A 25,318-nucleotide genomic window follows, 5' to 3' on the forward strand; every position below is an offset into this window, starting at 1 on the left:
TGAGGTAAAATACCGGTATTTTTGGTTTTAACAGAAAATAATAGTTTCAATTAAAGAATTTTCAATTTAACTTATTAAATATCTACTTATATTTTAAATGTACGTTTCTTTTTCCATGATACAGAACCAAAATCATTTATTGATGCAAAAATATGGCTTCAAAAGCACGAACTAATACAATATCATTAAACTAAAGTAGCGGAAATAATAATGTCATTATTAGATTGTGGGATGAATCGCATTTTTCGAGCGCTTTTGGGCTTTTGAGCACCATGTTTTTATTTTTTCCATTTCCCTGATCACTCACTTTCCTTTTTGTGAAAGTTAATTTAGAGCGTAATTTTGAATGCTTTTGTCCTATGAACAACTTTTTCCAACCATCAACTGCAGTAAAACTTCGCAATATTTTAAACATATTTGTCTCAACTGTTCTAAATTTTTACCAAAACTTTTTCTTGTAAGCATAACAAATGGTATTTTGTTGTCACCCGTAAAGGATTGTTGTCTGTAGCTATTTGACTTTATACTTAGCAAGAAAATGTTTAGAAATTATACAGTGCCTTGAAATTTTGCTTAGAGGTTAATTAGGCATAATCAATTGAAACGTTATTTTCTGATATTTACAAAATTATAATTGTAATATCATCACTGATCCTAATCACTGCATTACCCCGCTTCCAAGTTAGGTTTACCAACCCTCCCTTCCCCCATAGAGCAACGACAATGAAGAAACTAGATGCTTGCTTCAGAGATGCCTTTATTCAAAATTATCGTTACAAAAACAATTACTGTTACTGTTGTATGGCACCAAACTTTTGCAACAATGGGTTTTATATTTAATCATTTAATATGGAAATTGCATGAATTTTACTGTTTTTTGCCCATAACTTTTCTAAAGAACAAATATGGTCAAAAAAAGTAATGGGATCTAAGTTGAGCCATCCCTTATCCGTTAAAAAAAGAATAATCAAAATCTCAAAATCGGTTCATTAAGTGAGACGATGTGAGTGGACTAACAAAAACAAAAACGAATATATATATATATATATATATATATATATATATATATATATATACGGTATGAACTGATAACCACCTCCTTTTTGAAGTCGGTTAAAAATAACTGTATCAGGAGTATCTTGGAATTAAATGTAAAGATTAAAAAAATTGTTTACCCGTGTTTAATTAAAATATTAAGAGGCATGACAAAAGGTTAATGAAATTTAAGCGTCTGTTTGTCCGGCACTTAACGATGGAAGGCCCAATAGCGCTAACTCGCCTCTTATTTAAACAGGATGCTCATCTAAATGGCTGTCCGGATTAAACGAAGCCCGGTTTAACAGGATCCGGATTAATGAGGGCTAACTTTTTTTTCGTACGAAAAGCATCTGAACAAATACAGACATGGAAATAAGGTGGAAAAAAATTCCTACCTGTAGAACAACATCCCGAATCGTTTTTTCCCGAGAATCGGGGTTTTCTCGTCTCCCGCACTCTCCGATTGAACCAGGTTCATCGCTAAGTTTATATGCGTTTACGTAATGTTGATTCAACAGGTGGGATGGACTCGGCTGCATAAAATATGTCAGACAGTTCCCGTACATTTCATTTCGTCGGTACTCGAGTTAATGCGGGTCGAATAGCCTCTCCGTTTTACATTTCTTGTAATGCCAGCTGGCAATCAAAACGATAGAATAGCAGAGGTTTTCGAATCGCTTTATGTCGCACATCCGGCAACGCATGAAAATTATCGTCTGCGGCAGAATCGTTTTATCTGTTTGGAGAGTATTTCCGAACTCAGTAGCGGAATCAAAAGATTGATAAAAGGCGTATGAAAGTCCTTCGTTTTGAAAGTCTTTTTTTTTTTTTTTCTTATCAAAGAAGTTCTGATTTGGTAACAGAACATTGGTATTAAACTATTCAAGTGCTTCAGAATTTCATTGTTGACAAATAAAAACTGATACGCAAAGCGAAATATGTTACAGTGTTCGCTTTCGTTTTGATACATCATTTTGTTTTCCGGAACCTTAAAAAAAATATTCAGAATATTTTAATTGTTCTTTATCTTTGAATGATTTTCGCAATAAAAAGTATTTATTTTGAAAATTTTATTGATACCCATGCCCAAATGGTTGACTCCTACGTCACGCGAGAAAAATGTTAATGTGAAATTCGAATTTTCAAAACCTTGAACTCAATTTTGCAGAAAAGTTACCGCCCTAAGCCAGGGCTACATGCAATATACCAGACGATGTTAATTTTGCCTCAAAAAAATAAAAAAAATAAAAAAAATCACATAGAACAAAAAATTTGCTCTTTATTTATGTATTTAGACAACGAGTGTTTTCAGCTTTATATCTTCTCATTTCTTCTTGAATATTTGTAAGAAAATTTTACTTAAGGCTGTTAAAATTTGCATTTCAGACTTAACCCCTACTTTCATGGAGAAAGAGGATTTATAATATTTAAACCATAGACTAATAATAAGAGTAGACCGAGCTATGGCAACCCTTTTGCTGCTCATAAACCAAACCATGTGACTGGTGGATATCCTAGCAACAGCGGGCGTTGATCGAAGCAGACGATCAACGCGAGCGAGAAATAAAATAAATAGAATTGATGGAATACGGAAGAATGAGCTTTTATGAAATCCTATTTGTAAATTTGTTATTCTAAGTTGTAAATATTTTGTTAATATAGTGAGTTTTTCGTTTAGATAGCATTGTGCATTTTCTTTAGTCAATTTCAATAACTCTCTAAGCAATAAAAGATGCAAGCGACCAAGAAGAATCAGCAAACGGTAAGATTTTTACCTACAATTTCAATTTAAGATACCGATTAGTACATTTTTGCGTTAACGCAAAACGTTTACGCCATTTCGTTCACGCCAACGCTGACAGCTCCAAATGAAATAAAAGTTACCGAAAACTGATCAAAAACTATTACTAATGTCAAAATAATGCATAACTAAAAGAAAAACAGTTCAAACTCTGCACCTGGAAGTTTTTTTAATGAAAACACAGTCTTAAAATACATGTCGAGTGCCAAACTATAGATAATGCTGCCATCTAGCAACCATGCTGCCACAGTCTTCGCCAAGCCCTTCCACTAGTCACATGATACATCTATGAACCAATTTTCTTTATCAGCAAGAATGAGAAAGCTCGGTCTACTCTTATTATTAGTCTATGATTTAAACTTGTTGCCATTACCCAAGAAGAAGTATTTTATCTTGACATGAAAGATTTATTTAAATTTGTTGCTATAAAGGCTTTTTTTTTTCAGACATAGAAAATTTATTTCAATTTGTTGCCTTCAAACATTCTACCATGAAACAATCCCTTTCGTCGGCATTAAAGATTTATTCAAACTTGTTGCCTTTGCCCGTAAAGGAATTTCTCTCCCCGACATGGAATATTTATTTAAATTTTTTTCCTTTCTACCCATGAAGCTGTAATCTTTCCTGATATGGAGGACATATTTAAATTTGCTGCCTTTACCCATGAAACAATCCTCTTCTTCGGCATCCGGCGTCAAAGATTTGCTTAAACGTGTTGCCTTTCCCCCAAAAAAGAATTTCCCTCCCTGACACAGAATATTTATTTAAATGCTTTGCCTTTATACCCAGGAAGAAATATTCTTCCCCAACGTGGAAGATATATTTAAATTTACTGCTATTGCACATAAAGGAAGTTTTCTCCCTGACATGGAATATTTATTATTATCCACTATAATATTAAAATCTGTTCGCGTCCGTCTGTCTGTCTGTCTGAAGATCGATCTTCTCGAGAACCGCTGCGAATCGAGAGTCAAACGAGATACCGATGAATTCGGAACTCCAGCGCTCGAATACGCTACCTTGCGGTGATTTACAAAACTGCAGATGAAACTAAAACATTGCCACGTTGCGTTCCACGTGTATCTGTTGACGTAAACACAGGCAGTTTGTTCTGAGTATTTATTAACGCAATCGATGAGTCTTAGTTTGCTTTCAGCTACAGAAATTAATTCGTCCCTTAGTAGTATTCTCGAGCTTCTCAAAATAATGTTAGTTTTCCTTATTTCCTTCTAAAATATGAGTTGATTGAAAATGGTGAAAGCGAAAACTGGATTAACAAACTTGGATAACGTTATACAAGGTAAAATTTTTTATTGTTTTGTATGAATTTGTAAGAATATGAGTTTTTTTTAATCTTAAATTAATTTAACTAACCATCTTTTACAGCAGCATTTAGTTGAAATGGACGGTATGCAAAATATTTTCTTGAATATATTATCGTAGAACAAAATGAAAAATGTTTCACCGAGAAAGAATTTACTTTATTCCTTTTATTCTCAGCTGAAAGGTTTCGCCAAATTTGTTTAGGGTTATAGTTTTAGTATTGTGCGAGCAAAGTAGCCTTGGCGAGATTTCGCGTTTTTAGTTAAACCATTTTTAATTTTTATCATGAGTGGAATAAAATGGTAGTAAGATTACAGAATTCGATAAGTAAAAAGAAATAATGGTCAATCAACTGAAAAGAAAACTACCACTATATATCCGTAAGAATTTTGTAGATGATTTGCATAACATGACATAATTAAATCGTAACTCAGAAATTAGAAACATCGAAGCAGAAAAATTTTAAATTAACTTATTCGGGAATTCGAGAGAAATAACTCAGCTACAAATGCAGAACAATAAGCGATAGCCAAGCAAAGCAAAGAAGTATCATCTTCTTTTGGTAATAATTTGTAATGTCATATTAAATTTTCTAGCATTAATTGTTATTCTTCTCAGGCCACAATTATTACTTAGTTTTATCCAGAATTGATAAATATCGAATTCAACATCGTGAAAATGGCTGCTTAGAACTGCGAACTACGTAGTTCGCATCAATGTTTGACGTTTAGTAATGCTTCTTGAATTCTCATTTCTTTCTACGTGGGTCAGAATATCAATAAGACTTTGAAAATTAATTTAAAAAGAATAAAGCGAAAAAATCATGCATACGAACAAAATTTACTAGGCTTATTAGCATTTTCTTCGTTACCACGTGCGTTTGTTTTAGTTTTTTCGTCCGCCATTAGACAGTGACTGCAGTGCCCCCTATAGTTCGTTGGAGTTGCGAATTCGAAATTTTCCAAAGAAAAAACAATAGGACCAATCTCGCAGTTGTGCGACTTTAATTAGCGGAGATATTAATTAAAATGTTTATTAACATAACGTTATTCAGGAATTTTTATTTCTTTCCTGTTGCCATTTTGCATATAGGAGAGCAAGTAAAATTCTAATAATTCTTTTAAAAGAGATTTTTTTAGCTGCTGTCCAAATCTTAAAACAACATTTCCATCTAGAACTTCATTTTAAATTAGTTTAAAATTGTTTGCTCTATTCGGACATAGCCTTTATTTTATCGTCTGTCTTTTTTTTTTTTACATTTAGCGTTCTTAACTCTTTTCAGCATATGAAAATTGTTTCTTTAGCTATGTTTATTGATTGTAGTGTAAGTTTATCATTCACCGGCCTCATATTTTGGTACATTTAGGATGTGTGACTAATTATGTTCATTTTGTTGAACTTTTTCCCGTCACATGGGTGAGTTTTCGAATTGTAATAACTCTCTTTTTCCTACCTGTTTCTATTTTTGAAATACAGTTTGTATCGTTAAGAGAACATGTTAATTAAGATTGTTTGGATTTCTTTAAGTGAAACAGAGTTGAACAAAAAAGATTGTTTTTATGGATTTTAACTAAAGCTAATTTGGAATCTGATAACTTGGTATTAGATTAATGCTTATTGGTATTTATTTAGTCTTGGTGCTTTAGTTTCACGTAATCAACCAAATAGTGTGTGTCATTTTATGTAAAAAGCTGATTGTAATTGTACATTAATATGTCAGATATAGTTTATCAGATGTAATTCAATTTAACATGAGCACAGATTATAGTTGATAATGCATATATATTCATCTTTTGTGCTAATTGAAAATACTCATAACTTGAATCATTGATAACTATGATTAACGTTGAAGAGATTTTTGACAAAAATATGCTCTACTGGTGTTTTGCAAACCTTGCATTACGCGTATTTATTTACTCCTTAGCGCTTTAGAAACTGATGTCAGAGTAATACAAAAACATCAATTGGACATCTTTTTCATTTTTTAAGTAGCCCGTGCAACGCCGGGCACGCAGCTAGTTATTATTATTTTGCTTTTATATCCATGAAGGAGTATTCTTCCCTGACATAGAGGGCATGTTTAAATTTGCTGCATTTACCCATGAAACAATTCTCTTCTTCCGCACTAAAGATTTCTTTAAACTTGTTGCCTGTATCCATGAAAAAATATTCTTCCTTGACATGAAAGATTTATTTAAATGTGTTAACATTGACTATAAAGGATTTTTTACCCTGAGTTGGAAGATTTACTTAACTTTGTTGCCTTTACCCGCGAAAGGATCCTCTTCTTCGGCGTTAAGGATTTACTTAAACTCTTGTTGCCAATGCCCGTAAAGGAATTTTTCTCCCTGACAAGGAACAATTATTTTTTTGCTTGTACCGAAGAAGGAATATTCTTCCCTGACATCTAAGGCATATTCCAATTTTTTTCCTTTACCCACAAATTAAATTTTTCCCTCCCATGGAAAAATTTATCAAAATTAGTTGTCTCTACTCATGAAGAAATATTTAGTAACATAATTCGCGACTCCAATAAACTATAGGGGGCGCTGCAGTCACTGTCTAACGGCGGATGAAAAAGGTAAAACAAACGCATGCCGTAACTTATAACTTGCTTTGTCGCTTAGTGAATGACAGTGATTTTTATCGTGTTTGTGGGAAGTTTTCTTTTCTATTCTTCTGAAATTACATGACACCACAACCTGTCTGAAGCCTGTAATTTACCCCAAAGAAAACACGTGGAATAGAATGTCTTACCTTTTTTTTAGTATTATTAATCTCCGCAAGGTAGCGTATTCGAGCTCTGGAGTTGCGAATAGAATATGATTACATTGTCTAATGACATAACTTGTTCTTCAGAAAAACTTTTTTTAAATCGTAGAAAACCTCTTAACTGTACATGGAATTATAATTCTTTCTCTTTTTTTCGATGAGAGGAAAAAGGGTTGAGTGTCCAAACTATTTTACTTGTTATTATAAACTTCAAATAGTGGCTCTGGATGCGGGAAACTGTAATGCATTTTTTTTTTTTTTTTTTTTTTTGCAGTTTGAACGGACTTAGATAATTATTGGTTTTGAAAAAAGCATTTTATGCTTTAGGAAAGAAGCATTTTAAGAAAATTTACGTGGAAGGGAATAGCTTTAATGAGAAGAATATTCGAGGGCGACAAACTTTCTTCGAATCTTCTTCAGACGATTTATTACTTCATGTCGCTTGTGCACTTGAGGACTTATCTCTTTAGAATAGTGGGATTTTTAAGATCTTTTCTTGAATGACGAAACACTTTTCTTGATCAATACATTTTTTAATAAAATACGTTTTATGATTCTCGTCACGTGAAATACCGATAACAAGTAAAAAATAATCGAAGGATATTTCTTAAAGTAGAAATTCTCTTTTGATAACCTTGCCACGTTTTATTCTCGCTAATAATCAGAAACTGGCATACTTCTGAGTAATAACTCTGAGTTGATTTTAAATAATATGTATTACTTTTATTGTACTCAGAAAGAAAAAAAAACTTCGCTATGTTAAAACTTTCACAGCTTTCTTAAATTAATTACTTCAGTCATTTGAAGTAATTGAAGGTTTTGTAAAAACATCTGCAGAAAAATCAGAACTGCGGAAATTTTACCTTCAAGAGAAAAATTTGTATTTATACAAATAAATATATGGAAGAATATGTTATTACTCTTCTTATTATTATTTATAATGTGCATAAGCTTTTTGCAACTTCTATTAAAGTGACGTTAAATGACTTACAACGACTACAAATTTGAAACTTTTACAGGGGGGAAACCCCCAGACCTTCCGCTTTCCCGCCCCACATCATGGAGTGAATACTATACTCAGGATTAGGTTCATATTGTCAATACATAGACCTAGTAATGACTTCCTCTGATAACAAAAATACTGAAACTCATTATCGTTCCAAGTGTTTGAGATACGTTTGAAATAATTAAGGGGCCACTAATTTCATACAGCCCCTTACTTTTTTGACCTCTCGATGGCCTGCACATTTGCATCTAGAGTAAGTTATGTAAAAAAAAGGATCATAATTTTTATTTATCTTTTGTACATTAGTCCACCAAAAATTCCGTTTTTACACAAATGTAGTTGCTTCTGAAAACTGTATGAACTTCATCTTTATATAAAATAGTTGGGTCTTTTTTTTTTTTTTTTTTTTTTTTGGCGTTTGTCGGTGGCGAGGGGGTGACACCACAAATTAACTCTCTGGGTGCCACCCATGCTTAGTAGGGGAGACCGGGGCAAGATGACCATGCTAACAATTTTTGTTGTTTATTAATTTATTTTCAAGGATAATAAAATTAATTTTACATGAGCTGTTAGAATAGTCCTTTGTAGTATTAAATATATTATCATTTAATTTTTCGAATGAAATAAATGAAGGATATTTTTATTTTTTCACAGCCTTAACAAATCGTCATCCTGCCCTAGTACTAGGGCAAGATGACAACACTTAACAAAGGTTGAGCATATATTATCTTTTGAATATGCTACATAGTTTAACAAATAATAACTGTGTTTTAACATCTTACAAAGTATCAAATTAGGCGTAATGCATTGTAACGTAATGTTAAAGTGTTTAGTTGTGCAGCTAACAATAGTTACAAATAAAAATGCCAATTTCATAATTGGAACATTCCTCATGCCATTACTTACGGCATTGCAGCATTTGATCCATTTTTCTGTTAGAAAGTCACAATACTCTTATTTACAAGCAAAACTCGTTAAGAGAAGTCTTGTCATTTTGTCCCGTGTTTCGGCCCGCCATCTTGCCCCGGACTGCCTGCTTGAAGAGATTCGCCTTCATTGTCATAAAGGAAGGCGTTTAAGTGACGTTTATTCATGGCAGTAGGCAGTATATAAACTAAGTTACTCATAAATACAAAAGAGACACGATATATCTTATCTGTATCTGTAGCAGAGCTGATTTACACATGCATAAAAGTTATAATGTGGCAGCGGTAAACCATCAGAGCTTCAGAACTAACAAAAAATGGCTATTTCAGCGTCTTTATACTATTGCTGAACGGCCAGCCGATAGGAAAGCCAGTAGTATTCAGTTGATCCTGCTTTCTAGTGGAAGACGGAAAAACTAAGACATTCGTCATCTTGCCCCGGTCTCCCCCACGCAACTGATATATATATATATATATATATATATATATATATATATATATATATATATATATATATATATATATATATATATATATATATATATATATATATATATATATATATATATATATATATATATATATATATATATATATGTTTTTGTTACGTTGCTCAAAATTATTTTTCAGTAAGTTCTTTTGGTATGTTATTCAAAATTTAAAATTTCGTTTAATGTTTATTTCGGCAAAGCTTTCAAAATTCTAGAAGTTTTGAGTTCAGTACTTTTTACACAATTTCTCTTTTTCTTTTTCTTTGGGGGAGGGGGGGATTTTTTTTTTCTTTTGAAATTGTTTTGTTTAGTAAAATCTATCAAGTCTCTTCCGCCAAAAAAACCCAAAACAACCAACAAAATAAATTTAAGGTAGGTTTACTGAAAGAAAGTCAGTAAGCCTGTCGGAAGAACTGTTATGAATGAGTACCTCTAGCAGAAAATTCAGGTCGATGGTCTAGCAAGAGGCGTGGAAACCAACTTATGCCATTGTCACTCTCACCTGAACAACAGTTTCGTTTAGTGGGTAATTTTCGTGCCAAATAAGGCCATGTTGACCAATGAGGCCACCCCTCATTTTTCTATGAAGGGTAGCAAAAATTCACTAGATTTTTATTTAATCGTCATCAAAAAGCCTAACTGGTGATAAATCGTTGTCATCAAGTAGTTTGTTATCAACAGGCAAAAGTGTAGCAACAAGATCGCACCTCTAAAATTCACACTAATCTAGTGGTTCTCAAAGTGGCCCACGTGGATCACCAGGAGTCCACGAGCATGGATCTCTCTTAAGCAAGTTATAACTAAAATTTAAATATTCTAAATGTATAAGTACTATAGTGAACCAAACACGATTTTAACCTTATGCACTTACATAATACATACTTATGTATATAGACCGTCAAAGATTGTAAAATCTTAGAAATCAAGAAAAGTTTTTAGTCCCCAGGCAGCATTATTTGTGAGAGTTCAAAGGAGGACTCAATGGGTAGCATGACTTGTGAAAGATTCTTGTCCAGGAAAAACTAGTCGCTCAGGCAAATTTTTAGTCGCTTGAGATTTGTCGGATCCTGCTTGTATATAAAATAAGATTATAAGATTTACAGAATACATGACATAAAAGGAACTCCTAAAAAATATGTTTCAAAAGGTTGTTTTAAAGCTAGAGGAAAAAGTTCTTCCCAAAGATAGGGTTCCCTAAAAAGTGACCAAACATTCGGGATTTTTTTTCTCTCTTTTTGCATGTGTATACCTTAGAACAGGAATTAGTAAATGGATGGATCAAGTCCAATGATTTGCTTAGCCAAAGCAGAGGCACAGACACCAAGTCACGTGACTCAACAACGACGAATAGTTGACACGTCTTGCGTGAATCTAGCGAAAGAAATTTGATTTCTTACAATGCTTTAAAATCTATCACCGGACTTGGGATCTTTGCCTCACGAATGAAAGTGTTCACTCCCTTCATTTTACCTCTTCTCAATGGTGTTTACATGGTTGTTGAAACTGTAAGGAATTTTTCCCATTTAAGATGCATATTTAAAGTAACCTCTTGTAGTCAAAAGTGTACATTTTACAAAACTGTCCTTTGGATATGAGCATTTAATACATTTTTAGATCACGTCAAACAAAACATACGAAAGAATTTTCTTGTTTTTCAGCGTGGTGGACTGTAAATTATTTTTTATTAAATATACAATCAAATGAAGGCACGGATTCGTAGGCTGATTTTTGTGTTCATTTAGCAAAATACCTTTTGAAATATATAAAAAATAAAAAAAATGGTTTTTCTTTCTTTTTTTTTCGTTCTTTGAGTTCTTCTTAAAAAGTGGTGTTGAAATTAAATTGTTAACGTTGTATAATAAATTGTAGGATTAATAAACAATGGTGCAAAAGTTTAAAAAAGAACATTTTTTTTTGCCTAGGTCGGTAAGAGGTTCATGGAATAAAAAGGTTTGGAAGCCTCTGCTCTAAATCATTGAAAACTTCAACATTGTTTCGAATTAATTATTTTATTTTTTAAGAAGACATGAAAAAGTTAAATTTTATACTTTAAAAAATGTCAGAAGTAGTTTAAAGTACCTCAACTGACCTAAACTGACCAATTTTTTTTCTTTTAATTTAAAAATCGAAACAAACACTCACCTTTAGTTTCATTTTCAGCAAATTGTTGCTCTATTTCCATTCCAATCATTTCGTCTAGTTTAGTTTGAATGGCGAATGAACGGAATGCTTTCAGTGTGTTGTTAGCAAATAGGATATTTCAGGTAACTCAGCAGCTTTGAAATAAGCAATTGGTTTTATGGAAAATACGAATCCTTTGTCCTTAAGTTGTAGTTCTTGCTTTCTCAAAATTCAGTTGAAAAAGAATAGGGCAAGTTCCCAAAAGAAAACCGTTGTAATTAACGGGAAAAAATGCGGCTTTCAATGAAAAAAAAGGGGCTTCAAAACAAAAAAAGTCTTTTTTTTTTAACTTTGATTCAAAAATAAAGTGTTATTAACAATTTAATAACGGCACAAAACATTTTTTACAAAATGAAAAACTTAAGATTTATAAACAAATAAGGCATCATTTAGAAAATCCTATGATTTATGCTATTTTTCTTAGCTTTAGCGGATCCAACTTATGGAATGAAACATTAATTAAAACTGAAGATAAATGCGAGTATATCTAAAGATTTATTCGCTTACCTCAAAGAACAGAGGATTCGAATCGAAAGCACACGAAAGCCAACTGCCCGACAGTTTGTAACATACCGAGAATTTCACAGGCCAGACAAAAACCGGTCAAATAACTTGTTGAAACATTTTCTTTTTTGCCATTTCATGTAATCATGCTAATATTCTAGCGTAAAATTGATGCATGGAACATGACTGGGTTGGAAGCCAATTATCGCTTCCTTCTACTGGCCAATCAACTCGCGGTGGAGGAAAACGGTGCATAAAAAACGTCAGCTTCAATAATAAAAAATCGTTCATTAAAGTCAGAGGTAAGTAATTTACAGCACTTATACACCAAAGAATTATTGAGCAGATTTTGCTTTCTCCTGGTAGGTTTTTGGATGCGCAGAGGCAGATTTACATATTTGGAGGCCCTTCGCAAGATACATTGGGGGGGGGGGGAGGGGGGGAGCTCTTTGTATAAACTTTTAACATAAGAGTGCTTGAGAATCTTACATAGGTATTTATTAATAATGTTGTTCTGTTTCTTGAGATACCGTGTAGTTTGAAGTATAATCTGAATTAGTTTTGCACAAATGTCCTTTTACAATACCATATCTAAAGACTAAGAATTTTTTTTTTTCGGAGGCATCTGTGCGATGAGCAGGATTTAATTTTCGAAGATCTAACGAGTCGGGACCATTTGAACCTGGTGCATGCTTTCCTACACCAGGGGGATAGGCAACAATAACAAAAGATTAAAGAAAAAATATTTTTCTGTTATTAATGATCAAAATTATGAAGAATTATTCTCTTAAAGCTATTGTCGTTTGCAGTTCCACCCCTTTTTCTATCTCCCACACCAGGTACTGTTTGTCAGCGCTGGTTGATGGGATTGGAATAAACGTCTTTTCCCTCCATGTAATCTTTTTTATGACCTTCGAGTTATATAGTGGCCCTCGTGGCGGGTTTTTAATCTGAATGGCTGCTGCGAAGTTGTGTATTGAATTAGAAGAAAAAAAAATTGTTTGCACTTTAACATTAAAAAAAAAATTCTTTTCTTTTTCAGTTTTAACATAAGCATCAAAATGTTTGTGCTGTTCTTGATATCGTTCTAAGTGTTCCTTTCTACGTACAATGATGCCAAAATGGCTCCCGTGGGTAGAATTTGCGCGATGTTTTGAGAAAATTGATTAGATGGAAAGTAGGTATTTAGTGATACCATATAGTATTTTATTATTTTTAAGGACTTAATAAACAAAATACGGTATTTAATATATGTAGTAAAAAGTGCCAAAAGCATAAAATAATCCGGCAAATTAATAAAGTTAACTACTAAAAACCATTAATATATAAAATGACCAACAAAAAATAAAGGAATAATATATATATATATATATATATATATATATATATATATATATATATATATATATATATATATATATATATATATATATATATATATATATATATATATATATATATATATATATATGATAGATAGATCTGTATTTCTGTTTATGGAAAGGTAGAAATGAAACAAGTTACCAAGTCCCAACATATCCCTATTATATTCTTACCCATAACTTAATGAAAAATATACATGTTTCTAAAACGATTCTTAAGCAAATATTGAAACATAAAATTCGCTTACCTTGCTGAAATAAGTACTTGCAGTACATCCTTCACTAATGAAGATATTGTGAATAACACGTAATAAGGACGGCTATCAAATAAATAGGAACTAATAATTCTGTAGGAGATTTTAAGAGCATTAGTCGAAGGGCAAAAACGAAGATATGTGCATTTAATGAGACGTTACTTAGAAGCAGTAAGAGAACTGAAAAAAAAGAAAAAATGCAGACGATCTAAAAACAAGAACTAGAGCGAAAGTGTATTTTAAATATCCATTGATGTATTCAATGAGATGAAATTTCAAGAATCATTATTAGAATAAAAGTTAGTGAACAGTTGGTTTCAAAAAGAAATGGATGTTTCTGTAAACCTAACAGAATTATAGGAGAAAAGATATAAAATCGCTGGTATAAAAATTAAAATATGATCACTATTTCGATGTTTCAGCAACAGCGAAAAAAGTAACTATACATGATTAAGATTTTATAATATGCATAAAAATTCAAGTATATTGAAAATGATAAAACAGCGAAAAAATTTCTCGAACTGCTTTAGTTTTCATTTATATGAAGCATGTATTACCTCGATAATTGCATTGAAGAAATGTGGTGCAAACGTTAAAATATAATTTTATGTTAAAGAAATAAAGTAAAAAGTCAATAAATAGTCATATTTAAAAACTTTCTAAACTGAAATGATAAAAAAAATTAAAAAGTACATTTTAAAATTTTAATATCAGGTCATATTTAAAAGAATGCTACCAAAAAAAAAAAAAAATCTGAAATTACTGCCCGATGATTAAGATTAGTAATCAACTCACAAATGTTAAAGAAAGATGAAAATAAATAAATAAACAGTAGGGAGATATTGGGAGAAAAAGTCCAAACCAACCAAAATACGTTATGACGAATAAAAGTTAAGGCATTTTATATATATGACCTGACTTACGCAAAAAGCAGTAAAAATTCTACTTAATGAATAGTTCTCGAACAGTCTGTTCGTTCTTCAAACAAATGAAGGTAAATATTTTTATTATTTTCTTATGCAATGAGTAAAATACATCTAGAATTTGCGTCGTTCTGTTAGCGCAAAATATTTTTACTTGAAAAAATGTGAAAGTGTTTAACAAGCAAAAATATGTCAGTGGGGAACTTCAATGGACATATTGATATCATTTCGAATATCAACTGGAACGTAAACAGAGAGTTGAAGGGCACGAGCATTCTTTTGGAGATAACGTGCTTTTAAACGCTGTCTTGATTGTACAATAACGATTTGATTTAATGAGAATTTTCGACCTGGATTTAATTCTAAACAATTTATTACGCAGGAAGGAAAAATACTTTACCGTCTGATTAGTTAGTTGAACTGTCAATTTAACTCGACAGTAAATTTTTATTTCAATAGGAATATAAATTGTTTTACAAAACCGTACAGATATTTTTTTTTAAAATAACTTCACAAAGAAAGAAATATATTTTAAGAACAGCATCTTCATTACTAAAACACGAGCATTTTACTACATCATAGTCATTATTACTGTGTGTTTATTTTTCTTTCTTTCTTTTTTTTTTAAATTCTTTTTTCAATTTTTTTCTAAATTTATTTTTTTTTCTTTTTATTTATTTATTTATTTAGTAATCAAAGAAAAATTCATCTCGCAAGTGTTTTTGTTGTGAAAAAAAATAAAATCATGTTTCATATAAATTTTGATTTAATTTGTAGATACGAACTTTAAAAAGATAAAATGGAGTATTTTATTTGCAACCTGTTTCCCCGCCCTTTCTCTTTGCGTATGTTTTAAGCCACAGGCTCTTCCGAATACAGTAGAAACTCATTTGTCTGGAAATAGAGCAAGATCACTGATTTCTTAAATTTCATAATTGCTTACCGGGAAATGTTTTCTATGATCAATTGCATTTTTATACCGCACGTGTTTCAAATCCATATTAAAGAAGTTTGTTTTATCAACTACGATTAAAGTAGTCAAAAATCAATTAAGTTACACATTTGAAGTTAAACTACCAGTTAAAAAAACATTTTCCATATACCTATACAGTCGACGCTCGTTATAACGACCCCTGTCGTTCAAATGAAATTGGTCGCTATAACGAGAGGTCGTTATAACGTATTGCGTGAAATTTAGTCTTTTTTTTTTAAAGCAAGAATCATTCTCAAAGTTATGCTTCGTTTAAAAAAAATAAAAAAACTAACAAAATAATAAATAATTTTAAAATGTGTTAATTTTTCTCTTTTTTTAAAAAAAAAATATGATTCAATACTATCCAGAAATTACACATAACTTAGAAATAATATGTATAGCGACAAAATGCATTGAAAATAACCAAGAGAAATCAGTTATTTTCAAAATTAGATGCGAGTGTTACTTGTTTTAGGTGGTTCTTTTCTTTGTTTGAAATTTTTTCAAAATGTATTTTCTCCTCTTATATAGACATTGAAGAAATTTTCCGCCTTTTTAAAATGTAATTCTTAATATCTACCGTTTGTGTGTGACTTTCATCACTTGTTTAACCATATACCAACGTGGAAATATTTTACCTTTAGTATATGATTTTACATGAAAGTTTTAATATTAATTTTCGAATAGGTAGTCAAGAGGATATTTAAAAAAGTGAAACTTAATTTTCAACGTTATATTGGAATGAACGGTTCAATTTGAACGCTCTAATAAACATTGAAATAGCAATGCATCTATGGAATAGGAAATGAGACTTGATGAAGGCCGTTCTATTGAGCGTTGACTGTATTACTTATTTCTTTGCACGTCTGTCTCTGTGTGTGTCTGTGCGCCTGTAACCATTATCTCCTCTAGACTGGCAGTGTGCACCAGGTCAATACTGTTACCGTTGGATCAGCGGTTGGAAAAACTACACTTTTTACTGTAGCGAACTACAACTATTTATTACAAATTATTACAAATGTAGTTAACTACAATTACAACTACTTTTTTTTTAATGTAGCGACTACAAACTACTTTTGAAATGTAGTCGCTACTTTAAAAATAAATAAATAAATAAAAAGCATACACACATATCGTTTGAGGATTGAACGAAAACATTTGAAAAAAAAGTGCTCAGATTAATAAATTAGCTCATTTGAGCATGGAATATCACTTAGAATTATCATTTCTTTTCTTTTTAAAACCATTCTTACGAATATTCGTTGCAAGAAAGGATTAAAAAGTTGAAAGATTCAACTTTTTACAATTGGGCTATTTGAAAAGTAGTCTATACTATTTAAACCCTATGTATGTCTTAAACCTTATCTCCTCCGAACTGACAATGTCGATGAGGTCAATAATTATACCGTTGGATACCGGACATCCAGAGTAAGTCCATCCGGTTTCACCCCTCTGAACCTTAAGGAGCCGGACATCTAGTCCTGAGGATATCCAGGAACGTCTTGACACCCCTAGATATCCACAGGTCATCCAGGGGTAAAAGCATTAAAATCATCAATTGTCATCAGCCGCAGGCGATACAGAAATAGGCGGGGGTTACGGAGCAGGGGCCGATCCCAGCTATACTTTTCACTCTCGAGTCCTCCGTACCTGCCACTGTTTGTGGCTTAGCCAGTTGGATGGGACCCTAAAGACAGTCCTGATTTTTTGAACCAGACCGGAAACCGAGCAATCCCTGGTCCAGCACCCCCAGAGGTATCATTTCACTTGGAGGACTTTGTGACCAGGAGCATATTTAACGTCCGCCAGTCGCCATTAGTGAAGACGGTGGATCTTCGATCAGCGAGGATCGAGCCGGGAACCTCCGGTCACAAGCCCGATACCTTACCGATCAGGTCACTACGGCACTCCCAGCTATACTGGGGCCCGCTGTGCGGATCCCTTGTGCGATAAAACCAGACTCTGGTAAAACCTAAGGCATATCCATTAAGAGGTGGGGTAAGATGGATAAAAGGTGGAGAAACGTAGTACTAGTAGTATCACGTGCATCTGCTGTTAACTTTTGACCAGACGTTCAATCTCGAATCACACTCACTTGCCATAGCATTTGTGCTTGCGCGGACTTGACTCATTGAGCTTTCTACTGAAGAATCCATTTCCACATGTTTCATGTTCCTTGTTTATATCTAAGCAGTACGTCAAATTAATGAATCCTATTAGAATTTTTCGCAACGATTGCGTAACATGTCATATAAAATGTGTTTTTTTTAAAGAATTATAGAACTTTAAGTTGGCAACATTGTTTGATATGTGTGCCATTTTGATAGCTGTCACTTGTTTTGTGTTCAGTTTGGTTTGCCATTTCATCATGAATAGACAACAAGACGGTGCAACATGCCACAGAGCGCGTGTCACAGTTGATTTATCGAAAGAAACGTTCGGTGAACGAATAATTTCGCGTAATGGACCCGTGAATTGGCCTGCAGGATCACGCGATTTAACACCGCTGGACTACCTTTTGTGGGACTATGTGAACTCTCTTGTCTACACCGACAAGCCACAGACGATTGACGCCTTGGAAAAGAACATTGGTCACCTTATCACTGACATACGGCCTCCATTGCTGCAAAAAGTGTGAAAATTGGACTTTCTCCGAGCCAGCCGAGGTGACCATATGCCAGAAATCATATTTAAATAAAAATGGCAAAGAATAATCTTTCGAATAAAGCAACATTCATGGCAATTAACAACATTTAACTGTGTTTTATTTGAACCTAAAGTTCTCTACTTCCAAAAAAACACCTTTTAAAACTACGTATATGAATGATAGAAAAAAATATGTATTCGTTGATATATTTTCACTGTATAAACTAAATAGTTGTAATAAAAGTAAATAATTCTGAACTGGAAAAAAAATCTAAACGCTTAAAAACTTCTAATTTTTATTTCATAGCATCACAATACTTTTAGAATATATTATATTGCACAGAATTAAAAGGTAGGACGAGAGCTCGGCAACTTCAAGTCAACATTTAAAAACAGCTACTAAACAGTCCATTTTACAGTAACTGTTACACGGTGAACTGTGCAGTGTTTTCAGTTCTTTTTCGAAATAAAAAGCAGCAAACTCTTTTAATCGCTCCCCCAGAGTGTAGCATTGGACCTTCTACCGAAAATGCAATCAAACTGTTTATGGGTATGACATTGGTTTATTATTTTCGGGTTCTTCGTCTTCAGGGTCTTGGAGAATTGTTTCAGGCTCCGTGTTTCTGGCTGAAGATCCCCATGGCTGCAGTTCAGCTGATCCAAAGTAGTTGTACATGCTTCCCGTGATGAAGTAAACAATTGATGTGGTCACGAAAACGGTACTCCAGTTTTTCAATGTTTGCTGCCGTGTGAAAATAGCAAAGCTATATTTATTTGTACAAAAAACAATAAAAGAAATAATAGTTAAACAACATGCAATATACCAGACAGCCCGGTTATCCCATCCAGAGACTGCAGTTGCGTTCTTCTTAGAACTCATCCGCCTGGATTAGTAAATAACCGAGCTGGGCTGGTTGGTTTGCTTATTTTTAATGGCGCAAGAGCCTTGAGGGCTATAATGCGCCAAACGATTTTTTGATTTAAAATTTATACAGAAATATAAAGTCAGGATATAATAAAATTAAACATGTTTTGGGGAGAAAGGTATAAACATCAGTAGTTTAAAATAACTAATAAAAAACATATAAACATGAAAAACGTATGAAACAATATGTTAACAAAAAACCTTGAATAAACAAGGAAAGGGACAAAATTACGTTTTGACAACACAGACACTAAATTAAAAAGGAGAAGCCAATCTCCTGGAGGAAGGAGTACAAATTGCGATGGGGTGGATCCCCCAGCAACTCCTTCAGAGATGGATTAAAATTATTAAAATATTTAGAACGTATTTGGTTAAAATTTGGGCAGTTGCATAAAATATGCAACACTGTCTGGTTGACGTTACATTTAATACAAGTGGGAGCTAGTTCACGGCATAATAGGTACAGTCGAGTCCCGACTTACGCGAGGGATGCGTTCCAAGACCCCTCGCGTAAGTTGAAATTTCGCGTTGTAGAAAAAGGTATCTGTAAAAACTTTTATAAACATATACAATTATTTTAGACACTTGTAAACACTACCTCAAACTGTTAAAAACCATTTCTTAACTATACGTTACTGTTTCTTAAATAAAAAACTGATTTTTTTAAAAAAAATTTATGTTTAAAAAAAAAAAAAATTTTATTCCGCAGAAAATATTGCTACGATGCACAAAATCAATGATCAATGGGAAAAAAGACATAAATTGAACCAGTACGGTACGTAAAGTATGTAGTAAAAAAGGTAAATGCATTACAGTAGATCCAGTAATGATATTTGTAACTTAAAGTGAAGATGATAATGTTTTATGTTGTGTGATCAAAACGTCATTCTTATATATTGTTAAACACACAATACAGTTGCTTCACTTGTTTTTTTTTTTTTATAACGTTTCCCTTTGTGGCAACACCCCACTTCCTGGTTTCTTAAATTCACAATACAATAAGAGCAGCTTCCATTTTCATAATTTTTGCATTTTGTTTAGATACTGCTCGGTGAACTTTTACGAATTTCCTTTTTTTTTTTTTTTTGACTTTTAATTGCATACATGTGGAAGATTCACTCATACCTAATTGTTGTGCTATCTTCGACGCATTTTAAAGTTGTCCAAGCACATAAAATCTTTAGCTTTTCTTTAATTGTTGGAAATTTTATTTTTCTTTCTATCTTCACGAACTTTATATGAAAAAGCGCTCATATGTGTTATTACACGAATTATATTTCATGAACTTTTATAATTAGAATGAAAAAAAAAAATGAATGGAAAATGAGGAGTAGAGTTATTGGTGTAAGCGATGTTCAGACTAGTACGGTGTGGGAACATCCGCTGCGAGTGATGCTAAAGGGATGAAGGTGCTATCACCAAAAGTAAATTTTTAGTAGCCAATAACAAAGTGGATACTTACACACCGCGATTCTCTTTCGAAAAGTTTCGTGTTGCGGGCGAGGAATTCGCGTTAGGTCTAAAATTCTTTACTGGTGAAAAATTCGCGTTATAGCCATTTCGCGTAAGTCGGATCGCGTTGTAGCGGGAGTCGACTGTATTTATGGGTGAACCTGGTATGACCGATGCGAAGACGAGTTAATAAAATTTGTTCTCTCCTGGTAAGTTGTAATGATTTGAAACCTTTAGTCGACGGCTGGATCGAATGCAATTTATTTCGTGTTTCGAGATTCCAGGTCAGCTGCCAAACCGAGCTGGGAGGCAAATGCATCTCATGGAAGCTGAGAGTGCAAATAAACTGGTAGATAAAGGAAATTTATTTCACCTGCGAGTGTCCGCAGCATGGTGCGTTCGACTCATGAATTGAAAGCAAAGCTTGGGTATTTAGCAGTAAGTTACTACCTCTAAGCCGGGGCTAAGGCAGAACTACATGCAATGTACCAGACAACCCGGTCACATCCAGAGACTGCAGTTCCGTTCTTATTAAAACTCATCAGTCTGGATTTAGTTCTGCCTTAGTCTTGGCTTAGGGGCGGTAACTTACTTCTAAATAAAGTAACACACTTTTATGCTGGAAGTAAAAGTGAAATGAATATTTAAACTTCGATGCGCTAGGGCGCTTTCAGGTTATATCGCTGTCTGCTAAAAGCAAGAGAATTTGCAGAGCAGAGAGAAATGTAGGTGTTGGTAAACGTAGTTGTCATATATGAAAGGCGACATGTGACTCAACTGCTAGAAAAATGGGCCTTCTTCAAAGAAAGCTAATCAGAACAAAAGATGGGGAAAAGGTAACTGAACTGCGGAACAGGACTTCTCCGCCGCAAGTTTTAGCGCCCTTTTCCCCGCATGGGACATCTCCGCCTCTACTCTGATCCCCCCTTTGCCTTGCACAGGACAAATCCGCCGTGCCATTTTCAAGTGTGAAAAGGGGTTACTCGTTTAAAATTTTCATTCTTGGCAAGACATCAGCTTTTGGCGACAAACAGGGAATCTAAATACACGAAATTAATTCACGGGCTACTTTGTGAAAGATCGCCAGTTATATACCTAATATAGCGCATTAGAAACCTTGTCAGAAGTTATTTTTGGTCAGATTGACAGTCCATTTAAAGTCAAAGTTCAGTATAAAACGTTTTCAAAAATATTTTGTGCACATTTATTGATTGTATGCATTTTACTTGCTGTAGCTAGTTAGTTAAAATAGAATAATTGGAATATTTAGCTGATTTTGTCCCCAAGATAAATATATTTCAAATGAAGAATATATTTAAATCATATGAATGTCTCGATTGAATGTTGGTGAACGAAGACTAGTCCGTCTAACTAATTCCAATAAATACTGGGTGCAAAATCTTTGACAAAAAAAAAAAATAAACACATAAATATATAAATATATTTATTTTAATAATTTTACTATATTTATTTTTATTTATTTATTTATTTATTTATTTTCAGAAACCTATATGATCAATCAAAATGGATTTAATTTCCACATTCTTTTTTTTTTCTTCTAAAAATAGTTTATTTAAATAGAGAGATATATTTCTGCTTTTCATTGAGAAAATACAGCAAATGACGAAATTATAAAATATATATATATATATATATATTGTGGACCCCATATTACTTCTTTGTACGTCAAATTAAAAGAATTCGGATGTTTTTGTAGGTGCATGAATATGAAATTGAGACAATAATAACAATAATAATAACAACGATGATAATAATAATGACAATAACAACAAATCTAGTCATGCTCAGCAAAAAAAAAAAAAAAAAAAATTGTTATCTATGCTGGATTTAAGAAGCAGCTCTTCATTTTTGAAACAGGGATGAATGAGAATGAAGAATACAAGATTGCCAACGATGGACAATCGTGCTTTGCTAAGATTTAGAATTTTTTCTGACGGTTCAGTATTTAAAAAAAACTTATCGAATTCGCGGGGTTTCTGCAGTTAACAAGAGTATCTAGGACTTGTCATTATGCATTCTATATGTACTATTCAATGTTCCCAACCCCTTTATTCTTTGAATAAACGTCCCTTCCCTACCGATTCCTGGAAATAGCTTAGGGACAACAAGGTCAAATGTAGGAGAAAGTCAAAGGAGTATTCGCGATTGATTACACGTGATCACTATACGTGATAACTATTTTCAGTAAAATTGTATTTTGCAAGAGAATATCAAACACGAATAATCTTCTTTACTATAATAATAAAGTTGAAAGTCTATGTCTCTGGATGTCTGTATTATGTGCATTGCGCCTATACCGTTCGACCGATTTTCATGAAATTTGGTACAGAATATGTTTGTGGCATTGGGGTGAGCACGTCTAAGCGATTTTCCGAAAGTTCGATTTTGTTCTTTTTCCATTCCAATTTCAAGAACATTTCACCGAGCAAATTATCAAAAAGTGAAACCGTAACATGGGCGAGCAAATTTACGTAGGAAATCGCCAAGAAATTCATCATCCATTATTTATAAATATACAGGCGAACTAAATGACCAATTAATTTTCTACTACGGGCAAAACCGCTACGGATACCGCTAGTATCTAATAAAGCAATGTTTTATATTGAGAAGTTATTGAATGTGAACATTAAATTATACATATTTAATAATACTTAAAACTTATTTATACACCTGATTCTAATCTAGTTACATAGAAGTTGAAAATCTTGATTAAAAATTTTAACCAGCTTATATGACTTATTCATTTTATTTATTATCAGTTTTTTTAAATGATTTTTCAAATAATAGTAACCAAATTTTTAAATAATAGTAACCCGTTGCAGAGGGGGGGGGGGGGGGCGCCACCCCTTAGGAATGGGAGCCGTCAATTTCGTTTCAGTGATTTTTTTTAAAGCTTATTTAAAAGTAGTTTCCAGAAATCGCTACAAACTACTAGTTTTTTTTGCATCGAACCACTCACTGCGCTACTTTTGTCAAAAAGTAGCGAGCTAGACTGCAAACTACTAAAAAATGTAGCTACTACAGTACCGTAGCTACTTTGTAGCTCGTCACTTACTTTCAATCACTGTCAAAACTCAATAGCTTTCATTTTCAGACAGTAGAGTTACATTGCAAGGAAGGGATCTCATGCTTATTTTATTAGTCAATAATTACTATTATTATTTCAAGTTTCAAAGGCAGTTTAAAATAGAAAATCTAATTGTTATGATTAGACACCTTACCCAATATTATTGGTTGCACGTCGATTTGACTTATTTCTGGTATTAGACCAAGAACCCTCTCAGTTATAAAACAAAAAAGGCTGTTTTTTTTTTTTAAATTAAACTTAAGTTTTATGTGTATTTCTATCAAGCAGAAAAAGCAGATTATTAAGTCTTAATTTACGCGGTATTTCCGTGGAACGTAAACCCCGCGTAAAGCGAGGGTCTACTGTATTGCAATGTATAGTCACACTAGAAATTCTAAGTGTTTCAAAGTATAAAGCGAATATAAAACAAAAATTTATAAAAAGTTTTACGATTCAGAATCTACAACATTTACAATAAAAAATGTGGGGAAAAAAAAAGGGACTTAAGGTATAACTGAAAAGTAACAATCAAACAATTTTCTTTTTTTTTTAACTGGAGCCTCCAACATTGGTAATTGAAAATTTCATTATGAAAAAAATAAAAGCCCTCAAATGGTTTTAGAAATGATTAATTGGGGGAGGCTTTTACACAACATTTTTATCAATATTTTAATTGAATAAAAGAAGATTGTTGGAATATTTTTGGATAAATGATTTTTTTTTTTTTTTTTTTTGTACATCATTGCTGGGAAAGTGACATACGTTGATTTGTCCCCCCAAACTACAAATGCATAAAAGATTTCTTATTCTAATTTAAAAAAAACTCCGAGGTTTTTTTTTTTTTTTTTTTTTGCATGCAATGCATTATGAACATGAGAAATTCTTGACTTAAACATGGAATTCAAATTCTTTTAGAACGTAAAAAGAACAAAGAAGTCAGAAAAACACAGGATGGAGCGTAAATCAATTTAAACTTCGCCAATTTTTCTTCGCCAAATATTGCACCCTACCTGCTCATCGGCGGAGTTGTCCTGTCCTACGAAAACGGCGGGAAAATACGCGGCGGAGAAGTCTCATGGGGGGAATGGTAGAGACAAACTTTGCGGCGGAGATGTCCTCTGCTGCGGCGGAGATGTCCCGTGCCCCTGAACTGACTGCTGCTTCGAAAGTGTTAAAGTGTTGTGCAAAACCATAGACTAATAATAAGAATAGACTGAGCTATGGCAACCCTTTTGCTGCTCATAAACCAAACCATGTGACTGGTGGTTATCCTAGCAACAGCGAGCGTTGATGTAACAGACGATCAACGCCCGCAAGGAATAAAATAAATATAATTGATGGAACACGGAAGAATGATCTTTTCTGGAGTCCAAATTGTAAATTTGTTATTCTAAGTTGTAAATATTTTGTGAATATAGTGAAGTTTTTCGGTTAGATAGTATTGTGCATTTTCTTTAGTCAATTTCAATAACTCTCTAAGCAATTAAAGATGCAAGCGCGCAAAAAGAATCGACAAACTAAGATTTTTACCGACAATTTCAATTTAAGATACCGATTAGTACATTTTTGTGTTACGCAAATTACGCGTGAACGTGATGGCGTAACGCAAAACTTTTACGCCATTACATTCACG

At 32.9% G+C, this 25,318-nt stretch overlaps 1 protein-coding gene and 1 pseudogene across 1 annotated transcript in view; both read right to left on the bottom strand.

Moving 5' to 3' along the window:
• Nucleotides 1-1,709, bottom strand: part of LOC129229378 (putative inorganic phosphate cotransporter) — a 31,848-nt gene extending 30,139 nt beyond the window's left edge. The window contains 1 exon segment of the mRNA XM_054863671.1: nt 1,434-1,709. The gene's annotated coding sequence lies outside the window, so the exon portion shown is untranslated.
• Nucleotides 1,710-18,763: 17,054 nt separating this feature from the next.
• Nucleotides 18,764-25,318, bottom strand: part of LOC129230598 (putative inorganic phosphate cotransporter) — a 51,677-nt pseudogene continuing 45,122 nt past the window's right edge.

Source organism: Uloborus diversus, chromosome 9 (assembly GCF_026930045.1).
Source record: "Uloborus diversus isolate 005 chromosome 9, Udiv.v.3.1, whole genome shotgun sequence".
Taxonomy (NCBI): domain Eukaryota; kingdom Metazoa; phylum Arthropoda; class Arachnida; order Araneae; family Uloboridae; genus Uloborus; species Uloborus diversus.